Below are 12,005 nucleotides of genomic sequence, written 5' to 3'. Positions count from 1 at the left end.
CTGTTTTCCAAAGGCTTTGGAGGCGGATCAGACCAAAAAGAGGCAGTTTGGTGTCGGCTCCAAAAACGGAAATTTCCTTGACCCCGCGGTCAAGGTTTTTTTCAAATCCCCCCTCCTCCACTGTTTGGGCTGACAGCTGTTTGCTGGCCGATTCACCACATTAAAAGTGATCAATACCTGTTTTCCAAAGGCTTTGGAGGCGGATCAGACCAAAAAGAGGCAGTTTGGTGTCGGCTCCAAAAACGGAAATTTCCTTGACCCCGCGGTCAAGGTTTTTTTCAAATCCCCCCTCCTCCACTGTTTGGGCTGACAGCTGTTTGCTGGCCGATTTACCACATTAAAAGTGATCAATACCTGTTTTCCAAAGGCTTTGGAGGCGGATCAGACCAAAAAGAGGCAGTTTGGTGTCGGCTCCAAAAACGGAAACTTCCTTGACCCCGCGGTCAAGGTTTTTTTCAAATCCCCCCTCCTCCACTGTTTGGGCTGACAGCTGTTTGCTGGCCGATTTACCACATTAAAAGTGATCAATACCTGTTTTCCAACGGGTTTGGAGGCGGATCAGACCAAAAAGAGGCAGTTTGGTGTCGGCTCCAAAAACGAAAATTTCCTTGACCCCGCGGTCAAGGTTTTTTTCAAATCCCCCCTCCTCCACTGTTTGGGCTGACAGCTGTTTGCTGGCCGATTTACCACATTAAAAGTGATCAATACCTGTTTTCCAACGGGTTTGGAGGCGGATCAGACCAAAAAGAGGCAGTTTGGTGTCGGCTCCAAAAACGAAAATTTCCTTGACCCCGCGGTCAAGGTTTTTTTCAAATCCCCCCTCCTCCACTGTTTGGGCTGACAGCTGTTTGCTGGCCGATTTACCACATTAAAAGTGATCAATACCTGTTTTCCAACGGGTTTGGAGGCGGATCAGACCAAAAAGAGGCAGTTTGGTGTCGGCTCCAAAAACGGAAATTTCCTTGACCCCGCGGTCAAGGTTTTTTTCAAATCCCCCCTCCTCCACTGTTTGGGCTGACAGCTGTTTGCTGGCCGATTTACCACATTAAAAGTGATCAATACCTGTTTTCCAACGGGTTTGGAGGCGGATCAGACCAAAAAGAGGCAGTTTGGTGTCGGCTCCAAAAACGGAAATTTCCTTGATCCCGCGGTCAAGGTTTTTTTCAAATCCCCCCTCCTCCACTGTTTTGGCTGACAGCTGTTTGCTGGCCGATTTACCACATTAAAAGTGATCAATACCTGTTTTCCAAAGGCTTTGGAGGCGGATCAGACCAAAAAGAGGCAGTTTGGTGTCGGCTCCAAAAACGGAAATTTCCTTGACCCCGCGGTCAAGGTTTTTTTCAAATCCCCCCTCCTCCACTGTTTGGGCTGACAGCTGTTTGCTGGCCGATTTACCACATTAAAAGTGATCAATACCTGTTTTCCAACGGGTTTGGAGGCGGATCAGACCAAAAAGAGGCAGTTTGGTGTCGGCTCCAAAAACGGAAACTTCCTTGACCCCGCGGTCAAGGTTTTTTTCAAATCCCCCCTCCTCCACTGTTTGGGCTGACAGCTGTTTGCTGGCCGATTTACCACATTAAAAGTGATCAATACCTGTTTTCCAACGGGTTTGGAGGCGGATCAGACCAAAAAGAGGCAGTTTGGTGTCGGCTCCAAAAACGGAAATTTCCTTGACCCCGCGGTCAAGGTTTTTTTCAAATCCCCCCTCCTCCACTGTTTGGGCTGACAGCTGTTTGCTGGCCGATTTACCACATTAAAAGTGATCAATACCTGTTTTCCAACGGGTTTGGAGGCGGATCAGACCAAAAAGAGGCAGTTTGGTGTCGGCTCCAAAAACGGAAACTTCCTTGACCCCGCGGTCAAGGTTTTTTTCAAATCCCCCCTCCTCCACTGTTTGGGCTGACAGCTGTTTGCTGGCCGATTTACCACATTAAAAGTGATCAATACCTGTTTTCCAACGGGTTTGGAGGCGGATCAGACCAAAAAGAGGCAGTTTGGTGTCGGCTCCAAAAACGGAAACTTCCTTGACCCCGCGGTCAAGGTTTTTTTCAAATCCCCCCTCCTCCACTGTTTTGGCTGACAGCTGTTTGCTGGCCGATTTACCACATTAAAAGTGATCAATACCTGTTTTCCAAAGGCTTTGGAGGCGGATCAGACCAAAAAGAGGCAGTTTGGTGTCGGCTCGATAAACGGAAATTTCCTTGACCCCGCGGTCAAGGTTTTTTTCAAATCCCCCCTCCTCCACTGTTTTGGCTGACAGCTGTTTGCTGGCCGATTCACCACATTAAAAGTGATCAATACCTGTTTTCCAAAGGCTTTGGAGGCGGATCAGACCAAAAAGAGGCAGTTTGGTGTCGGCTCCAAAAACGGAAATTTCCTTGACCCCGCGGTCAAGGTTTTTTTAAAATCCCCCCTCCTCCACTGTTTGGGCTGACAGCTGTTTGCTGGCCGATTTACCACATTAAAAGTGATCAATACCTGTTTTCCAACGGGTTTGGAGGCGGATCAGACCAAAAAGAGGCAGTTTGGTGTCGGCTCCAAAAACGGAAACTTCCTTGACCCCGCGGTCAAGGTTTTTTTCAAATCCCCCCTCCTCCACTGTTTGGGCTGACAGCTGTTTGCTGGCCGATTTACCACATTAAAAGTGATCAATACCTGTTTTCCAACGGGTTTGGAGGCGGATCAGACCAAAAAGAGGCAGTTTGGTGTCGGCTCCAAAAACGGAAATTTCCTTGACCCCGCGGTCAAGGTTTTTTTCAAATCCCCCCTCCTCCACTGTTTGGGCTGACAGCTGTTTGCTGGCCGATTTACCACATTAAAAGTGATCAATACCTGTTTTCCAACGGGTTTGGAGGCGGATCAGACCAAAAAGAGGCAGTTTGGTGTCGGCTCCAAAAACGGAAATTTCCTTGACCCCGCGGTCAAGGTTTTTTTCAAATCCCCCCTCCTCCACTGTTTGGGCTGACAGCTGTTTGCTGGCCGATTTACCACATTAAAAGTGATCAATACCTGTTTTCCAACGGGTTTGGAGGCGGATCAGACCAAAAAGAGGCAGTTTGGTGTCGGCTCCAAAAACGGAAATTTCCTTGACCCCGCGGTCAAGGTTTTTTTCAAATCCCCCCTCCTCCACTGTTTGGGCTGACAGCTGTTTGCTGGCCGATTTACCACATTAAAAGTGATCAATACCTGTTTTCCAAAGGCTTTGGAGGCGGATCAGACCAAAAAGAGGCAGTTTGGTGTCGGCTCCAAAAACGGAAATTTCCTTGACCCCGCGGTCAAGGTTTTTTTCAAATCCCCCCTCCTCCACTGTTTGGGCTGACAGCTGTTTGCTGGCCGATTCACCACATTAAAAGTGATCAATACCTGTTTTCCAACGGGTTTGGAGGCGGATCAGACCAAAAAGAGGCAGTTTGGTGTCGGCTCCAAAAACGGAAATTTCCTTGACCCCGCGGTCAAGGTTTTTTTCAAATCCCCCCTCCTCCACTGTTTGGGCTGACAGCTGTTTGCTGGCCGATTTACCACATTAAAAGTGATCAATACCTGTTTTCCAACGGGTTTGGAGGCGGATCAGACCAAAAAGAGGCAGTTTGGTGTCGGCTCCAAAAACGGAAATTTCCTTGACCCCGCGGTCAAGGTTTTTTTCAAATCCCCCCTCCTCCACTGTTTGGGCTGACAGCTGTTTGCTGGCCGATTTACCACATTAAAAGTGATCAATACCTGTTTTCCAACGGGTTTGGAGGCGGATCAGACCAAAAAGAGGCAGTTTGGTGTCGGCTCCAAAAACGGAAATTTCCTTGACCCCGCGGTCAAGGTTTTTTTCAAATCCCCCCTCCTCCACTGTTTGGGCTGACAGCTGTTTGCTGGCCGATTTACCACATTAAAAGTGATCAATACCTGTTTTCCAACGGGTTTGGAGGCGGATCAGACCAAAAAGAGGCAGTTTGGTGTCGGCTCCAAAAACGGAAATTTCCTTGACCCCGCGGTCAAGGTTTTTTTCAAATCCCCCCTCCTCCACTGTTTGGGCTGACAGCTGTTTGCTGGCCGATTTACCACATTAAAAGTGATCAATACCTGTTTTCCAACGGGTTTGGAGGCGGATCAGACCAAAAAGAGGCAGTTTGGTGTCGGCTCCAAAAACGGAAATTTCCTTGACCCCGCGGTCAAGGTTTTTTTCAAATCCCCCCTCCTCCACTGTTTGGGCTGACAGCTGTTTGCTGGCCGATTTACCACATTAAAATTGATCAATACCTGTTTTCCAACGGGTTTGGAGGCGGATCAGACCAAAAAGAGGCAGTTTGGTGTCGGCTCGATAAACGTTAATTTCCTTGACCCCGCGGTCAAGGTTTTTTTCAAATCCCCCCTCCTCCACTGTTTTGGCTGACAGCTGTTTGCTGGCCGATTTACCACATTAAAAGTGATCAATACCTGTTTTCCAAAGGCTTTGGAGGCGGATCAGACCAAAAAGAGGCAGTTTGGTGTCGGCTCCAAAAACGGAAATTTCCTTGATCCCGCGGTCAAGGTTTTTTTCAAATCCCCCCTCCTCCACTGTTTGGGCTGACAGCTGTTTGCTGGCCGATTCACCACATTAAAAGTGATCAATACCTCTTTTCCAAAGGCTTTGGAGGCGGATCAGACCAAAAAGAGGCAGTTTGGTGTCGGCTCCAAAAACGGAAATTTCCTTGACCCCGCGGTCAAGGTTTTTTTCAAATCCCCCCTCCTCCACTGTTTGGGCTGACAGCTGTTTGCTGGCCGATTTACCACATTAAAAGTGATCAATACCTGTTTTTCAACGGGTTTGGAGGCGGATCAGACCAAAAAGAGGCAGTTTGGTGTCGGCTCCAAAAACGGAAATTTCCTTGATCCCGCGGTCAAGGTTTTTTTCAAATCCCCCCTCCTCCACTGTTTGGGCTGACAGCTGTTTGCTGGCCGATTTACCACATTAAAAGTGATCAATACCTGTTTTCCAACGGGTTTGGAGGCGGATCAGACCAAAAAGAGGCAGTTTGGTGTCGGCTCCAAAAACGGAAACTTCCTTGACCCCGCGGTCAAGGTTTTTTTCAAATCCCCCCTCCTCCACTGTTTGGGCTGACAGCTGTTTGCTGGCCGATTTACCACATTAAAAGTGATCAATACCTGTTTTCCAACGGGTTTGGAGGCGGATCAGACCAAAAAGAGGCAGTTTGGTGTCGGCTCCAAAAACGGAAACTTCCTTGACCCCGCGGTCAAGGTTTTTTTCAAATCCCCCCTCCTCCACTGTTTTGGCTGACAGCTGTTTGCTGGCCGATTTACCACATTAAAAGTGATCAATACCTGTTTTCCAAAGGCTTTGGAGGCGGATCAGACCAAAAAGAGGCAGTTTGGTGTCGGCTCCAAAAACGGAAACTTCCTTGACCCCGCGGTCAAGGTTTTTTTCAAATCCCCCCTCCTCCACTGTTTGGGCTGACAGCTGTTTGCTGGCCGATTTACCACATTAAAAGTGATAAATACCTGTTTTCCAACGGGTTTGGAGGCGGATCAGACCAAAAAGAGGCAGTTTGGTGTCGGCTCGATAAACGGAAATTTCCTTGACCCCGCGGTCAAGGTTTTTTTCAAATCCCCCCTCCTCCACTGTTTGGGCTGACAGCTGTTTGCTGGCCGATTTACCACATTAAAAGTGATCAATACCTGTTTTCCAACGGGTTTGGAGGCGGATCAGACCAAAAAGAGGCAGTTTGGTGTCGGCTCCAAAAACGGAAATTTCCTTGACCAAGGACCAAGGTCAAGGTTTTTTTCAAATCCCCCCTCCTCCACTGTTTTGGCTGACAGCTGTTTGCTGGCCGATTTACCACATTAAAAGTGATCAATACCTGTTTTCCAAAGGCTTTGGAGGCGGATCAGACCAAAAAGAGGCAGTTTGGTGTCGGCTCCAAAAACGGAAATTTCCTTGACCCCGCGGTCAAGGTTTTTTTCAAATCCCCCCTCCTCCACTGTTTGGGCTGACAGCTGTTTGCTGGCCGATTCACCACATTAAAAGTGATCAATACCTGTTTTCCAAAGGCTTTGGAGGCGGATCAGACCAAAAAGAGGCAGTTTGGTGTCGGCTCCAAAAACAGAAATTTCCTTGACCGCGGTCAAGGTTTTTTTAAAATCCCCCCTCCTCCACTGTTTGGGCTGACAGCTGTTTGCTGGCCGATTTACCACATTAAAAGTGATCAATACCTGTTTTCCAACGGGTTTGGAGGCGGATCAGACCAAAAAGAGGCAGTTTGGTGTCGGCTCCAAAAACGGAAACTTCCTTGACCCCGCGGTCAAGGTTTTTTTCAAATCCCCCCTCCTCCACTGTTTGGGCTGACAGCTGTTTGCTGGCCGATTTACCACATTAAAAGTGATCAATACCTGTTTTCCAACGGGTTTGGAGGCGGATCAGACCAAAAAGAGGCAGTTTGGTGTCGGCTCCAAAAACGGAAATTTCCTTGACCCCGCGGTCAAGGTTTTTTTCAAATCCCCCCTCCTCCACTGTTTGGGCTGACAGCTGTTTGCTGGCCGATTTACCACATTAAAAGTGATCGATACCTGTTTTCCAACGGGTTTGGAGGCGGATCAGACCAAAAAGAGGCAGTTTGGTGTCGGCTCCAAAAACGGAAATTTCCTTGACCCCGCGGTCAAGGTTTTTTTCAAATCCCCCCTCCTCCACTGTTTGGGCTGACAGCTGTTTGCTGGCCGATTTACCACATTAAAAGTGATCAATACCTGTTTTCCAACGGGTTTGGAGGCGGATCAGACCAAAAAGAGGCAGTTTGGTGTCGGCTCCAAAAACGGAAATTTCCTTGACCAAGGACCAAGGTCAAGGTTTTTTTCAAATCCCCCCTCCTCCACTGTTTTGGCTGACAGCTGTTTGCTGGCCGATTTACCACATTAAAAGTGATCAATACCTGTTTTCCAAAGGCTTTGGAGGCGGATCAGACCAAAAAGAGGCAGTTTGGTGTCGGCTCCAAAAACGGAAATTTCCTTGACCCCGCGGTCAAGGTTTTTTTCAAATCCCCCCTCCTCCACTGTTTGGGCTGACAGCTGTTTGCTGGCCGATTCACCACATTAAAAGTGATCAATACCTGTTTTCCAAAGGCTTTGGAGGCGGATCAGACCAAAAAGAGGCAGTTTGGTGTCGGCTCCAAAAACGGAAATTTCCTTGACCCCGCGGTCAAGGTTTTTTTAAAATCCCCCCTCCTCCACTGTTTGGGCTGACAGCTGTTTGCTGGCCGATTTACCACATTAAAAGTGATCAATACCTGTTTTCCAAAGGCTTTGGAGGCGGATCAGACCAAAAAGAGGCAGTTTGGTGTCGGCTCCAAAAACGGAAATTTCCTTGACCCCGCGGTCAAGGTTTTTTTCAAATCCCCCCTCCTCCACTGTTTGGGCTGACAGCTGTTTGCTGGCCGATTTACCACATTAAAAGTGATCAATACCTGTTTTCCAAAGGCTTTGGAGGCGGATCAGACCAAAAAGAGGCAGTTTGGTGTCGGCTCCAAAAACGGAAATTTCCTTGACCCCGCGGTCAAGGTTTTTTTCAAATCCCCCCTCCTCCACTGTTTGGGCTGACAGCTGTTTGCTGGCCGATTTACCACATTAAAAGTGATCAATACCTGTTTTCCAACGGGTTTGGAGGCGGATCAGACCAAAAAGAGGCAGTTTCGTGTCGGCTCGATAAACGGAAATTTCCTTGACCCCGCGGTCAAGGTTTTTTTCAAATCCCCCCTCCTCCACTGTTTGGGCTGACAGCTGTTTGCTGGCCGATTTACCACATTAAAAGTGATCAATACCTGTTTTCCAACGGGTTTGGAGGCGGATCAGACCAAAAAGAGGCAGTTTGGTGTCGGCTCGATAAACGTTAATTTCCTTGACCCCGCGGTCAAGGTTTTTTTCAATTCCCCCCTCCTCCACTGTTTGGGCTGACAGCTGTTTGCTGGCCGATTTACCACATTAAAAGTGATCAATACCTGTTTTCCAACGGGTTTGGAGGCGGATCAGACCAAAAAGAGGCAGTTTGGTGTCGGCTCCAAAAACGGAAATTTCCTTGATCCCGCGGTCAAGGTTTTTTTCAAATCCCCCCTCCTCCACTGTTTTGGCTGACAGCTGTTTGCTGGCCGATTTACCACATTAAAAGTGATCAATACCTGTTTTCCAAAGGCTTTGGAGGCGGATCAGACCAAAAAGAGGCAGTTTGGTGTCGGCTCCAAAAACGGAAATTTCCTTGACCCCGCGGTCAAGGTTTTTTTCAAATCCCCCCTCCTCCACTGTTTGGGCTGACAGCTGTTTGCTGGCCGATTTACCACATTAAAAGTGATCAATACCTGTTTTCCAAAGGCTTTGGAGGCGGATCAGACCAAAAAGAGGCAGTTTGGTGTCGGCTCCAAAAACGGAAATTTCCTTGACCCCGCGGTCAAGGTTTTTTTCAAATCCCCCCTCCTCCACTGTTTGGGCTGACAGCTGTTTGCTGGCCGATTTACCACATTAAAAGTGATCAATACCTGTTTTCCAACGGGTTTGGAGGCGGATCAGACCAAAAAGAGGCAGTTTGGTGTCGGCTCCAAAAACGGAAACTTCCTTGACCCCGCGGTCAAGGTTTTTTTCAAATCCCCCCTCCTCCACTGTTTGGGCTGACAGCTGTTTGCTGGCCGATTTACCACATTAAAAGTGATCAATACCTGTTTTCCAACGGGTTTGGAGGCGGATCAGACCAAAAAGAGGCAGTTTCGTGTCGGCTCGATAAACGGAAATTTCCTTGACCCCGCGGTCAAGGTTTTTTTCAAATCCCCCCTCCTCCACTGTTTGGGCTGACAGCTGTTTGCTGGCCGATTTACCACATTAAAAGTGATCAATACCTGTTTTCCAACGGGTTTGGAGGCGGATCAGACCAAAAAGAGGCAGTTTGGTGTCTGCTCCAAAAACGGAAATTTCCTTGATCCCGCGGTCAAGGTTTTTTTCAAATCCCCCCTCCTCCACTGTTTTGGCTGACAGCTGTTTGCTGGCCGATTTACCACATTAAAAGTGATCAATACCTGTTTTCCAAAGGCTTTGGAGGCGGATCAGACCAAAAAGAGGCAGTTTGGTGTCGGCTCCAAAAACGGAAATTTCCTTGACCCCGCGGTCAAGGTTTTTTTCAAATCCCCCCTCCTCCACTGTTTGGGCTGACAGCTGTTTGCTGGCCGATTTACCACATTAAAAGTGATCAATACCTGTTTTCCAACGGGTTTGGAGGCGGATCACACCAAAAAGAGGCAGTTTGGTGTCGGCTCGATAAACGTTAATTTCCTTGACCCCGCGGTCAAGGTTTTTTTCAAATCCCCCCTCCTCCACTGTTTGGGCTGACAGCTGTTTGCTGGCCGATTTACCACATTAAAAGTGATCAATACCTGTTTTCCAACGGGTTTGGAGGCGGATCAGACCAAAAAGAGGCAGTTTGGTGTCGGCTCCAAAAACGGAAATTTCCTTGATCCCGCGGTCAAGGTTTTTTTCAAATCCCCCCTCCTCCACTGTTTTGGCTGACAGCTGTTTGCTGGCCGATTTACCACATTAAAAGTGATCAATACCTGTTTTCCAAAGGCTTTGGAGGCGGATCAGACCAAAAAGAGGCAGTTTGGTGTCGGCTCCAAAAACGGAAATTTCCTTGACCCCGCGGTCAAGGTTTTTTTCAAATCCCCCCTCCTCCACTGTTTGGGCTGACAGCTGTTTGCTGGCCGATTTACCACATTAAAAGTGATCAATACCTGTTTTCCAACGGGTTTGGAGGCGGATCAGACCAAAAAGAGGCAGTTTGGTGTCGGCTCCAAAAACGGAAACTTCCTTGACCCCGCGGTCAAGGTTTTTTTCAAATCCCCCCTCCTCCACTGTTTGGGCTGACAGCTGTTTGCTGGCCGATTTACCACATTAAAAGTGATCAATACCTGTTTTCCAACGGGTTTGGAGGCGGATCAGACCAAAAAGAGGCAGTTTCGTGTCGGCTCGATAAACGGAAATTTCCTTGACCCCGCGGTCAAGGTTTTTTTCAAATCCCCCCTCCTCCACTGTTTGGGCTGACAGCTGTTTGCTGGCCGATTTACCACATTAAAAGTGATCAATACCTGTTTTCCAACGGGTTTGGAGGCGGATCAGACCAAAAAGAGGCAGTTTGGTGTCGGCTCCAAAAACGGAAATTTCCTTGACCAAGGACCAAGGTCAAGGTTTTTTTCAAATCCCCCCTCCTCCACTGTTTTGGCTGACAGCTGTTTGCTGGCCGATTCACCACATTAAAAGTGATCAATACCTGTTTTCCAAAGGCTTTGGAGGCGGATCAGACCAAAAAGAGGCAGTTTGGTGTCGGCTCCAAAAACGGAAATTTCCTTGACCCCGCGGTCAAGGTTTTTTTCAAATCCCCCCTCCTCCACTGTTTGGGCTGACAGCTGTTTGCTGGCCGATTTACCACATTAAAAGTGATCAATACCTGTTTTCCAACGGGTTTGGAGGCGGATCAGACCAAAAAGAGGCAGTTTGGTGTCGGCTCCAAAAACGGAAACTTCCTTGACCCCGCGGTCAAGGTTTTTTTCAAATCCCCCCTCCTCCACTGTTTGGGCTGACAGCTGTTTGCTGGCCGATTTACCACATTAAAAGTGATCAATACCTGTTTTCCAACGGGTTTGGAGGCGGATCAGACCAAAAAGAGGCAGTTTGGTGTCGGCTCCAAAAACGGAAATTTCCTTGACCCCGCGGTCAAGGTTTTTTTCAAATCCCCCCTCCTCCACTGTTTGGGCTGACAGCTGTTTGCTGGCCGATTTACCACATTAAAAGTGATCAATACCTGTTTTCCAACGGGTTTGGAGGCGGATCAGACCAAAAAGAGGCAGTTTGGTGTCGGCTCCAAAAACGGAAATTTCCTTGACCAAGGACCAAGGTCAAGGTTTTTTTCAAATCCCCCCTCCTCCACTGTTTTGGCTGACAGCTGTTTGCTGGCCGATTTACCACATTAAAAGTGATCAATACCTGTTTTCCAAAGGCTTTGGAGGCGGATCAGACCAAAAAGAGGCAGTTTGGTGTCGGCTCCAAAAACGGAAATTTCCTTGACCCCGCGGTCAAGGTTTTTTTCAAATCCCCCCTCCTCCACTGTTTGGGCTGACAGCTGTTTGCTGGCCGATTTACCACATTAAAAGTGATCAATACCTGTTTTCCAACGGGTTTGGAGGCGGATCAGACCAAAAAGAGGCAGTTTGGTGTCGGCTCCAAAAACGGAAACTTCCTTGACCCCGCGGTCAAGGTTTTTTTCAAATCCCCCCTCCTCCACTGTTTGGGCTGACAGCTGTTTGCTGGCCGATTTACCACATTAAAAGTGATCAATACCTGTTTTCCAACGGGTTTGGAGGCGGATCAGACCAAAAAGAGGCAGTTTGGTGTCGGCTCCAAAAACGGAAATTTCCTTGACCCCGCGGTCAAGGTTTTTTTCAAATCCCCCCTCCTCCACTGTTTGGGCTGACAGCTGTTTGCTGGCCGATTTACCACATTAAAAGTGATCAATACCTGTTTTCCAACGGGTTTGGAGGCGGATCAGACCAAAAAGAGGCAGTTTGGTGTCGGCTCCAAAAACGGAAATTTCCTTGACCCCGCGGTCAAGGTTTTTTTCAAATCCCCCCTCCTCCACTGTTTGGGCTGACAGCTGTTTGCTGGCCGATTTACCACATTAAAATTGATCAATACCTGTTTTCCAACGGGTTTGGAGGCGGATCAGACCAAAAAGAGGCAGTTTGGTGTCGGCTCGATAAACGTTAATTTCCTTGACCCCGCGGTCAAGGTTTTTTTCAAATCCCCCCTCCTCCACTGTTTGGGCTGACAGCTGTTTGCTGGCCGATTTACCACATTAAAAGTGATCAATACCTGTTTTCCAACGGGTTTGGAGGCGGATCAGACCAAAAAGAGGCAGTTTGGTGTCGGCTCCAAAAACGGAAACTTCCTTGACCCCGCGGTCAAGGTTTTTTTCAAATCCCCCCTCCTCCACTGTTTGG

Source organism: Pempheris klunzingeri, chromosome 7 (assembly GCF_042242105.1).
Source record: "Pempheris klunzingeri isolate RE-2024b chromosome 7, fPemKlu1.hap1, whole genome shotgun sequence".
In the NCBI taxonomy this organism is placed as follows: domain Eukaryota; kingdom Metazoa; phylum Chordata; class Actinopteri; order Acropomatiformes; family Pempheridae; genus Pempheris; species Pempheris klunzingeri.
Note: the sequence above shows the minus strand (reverse complement) of the source record.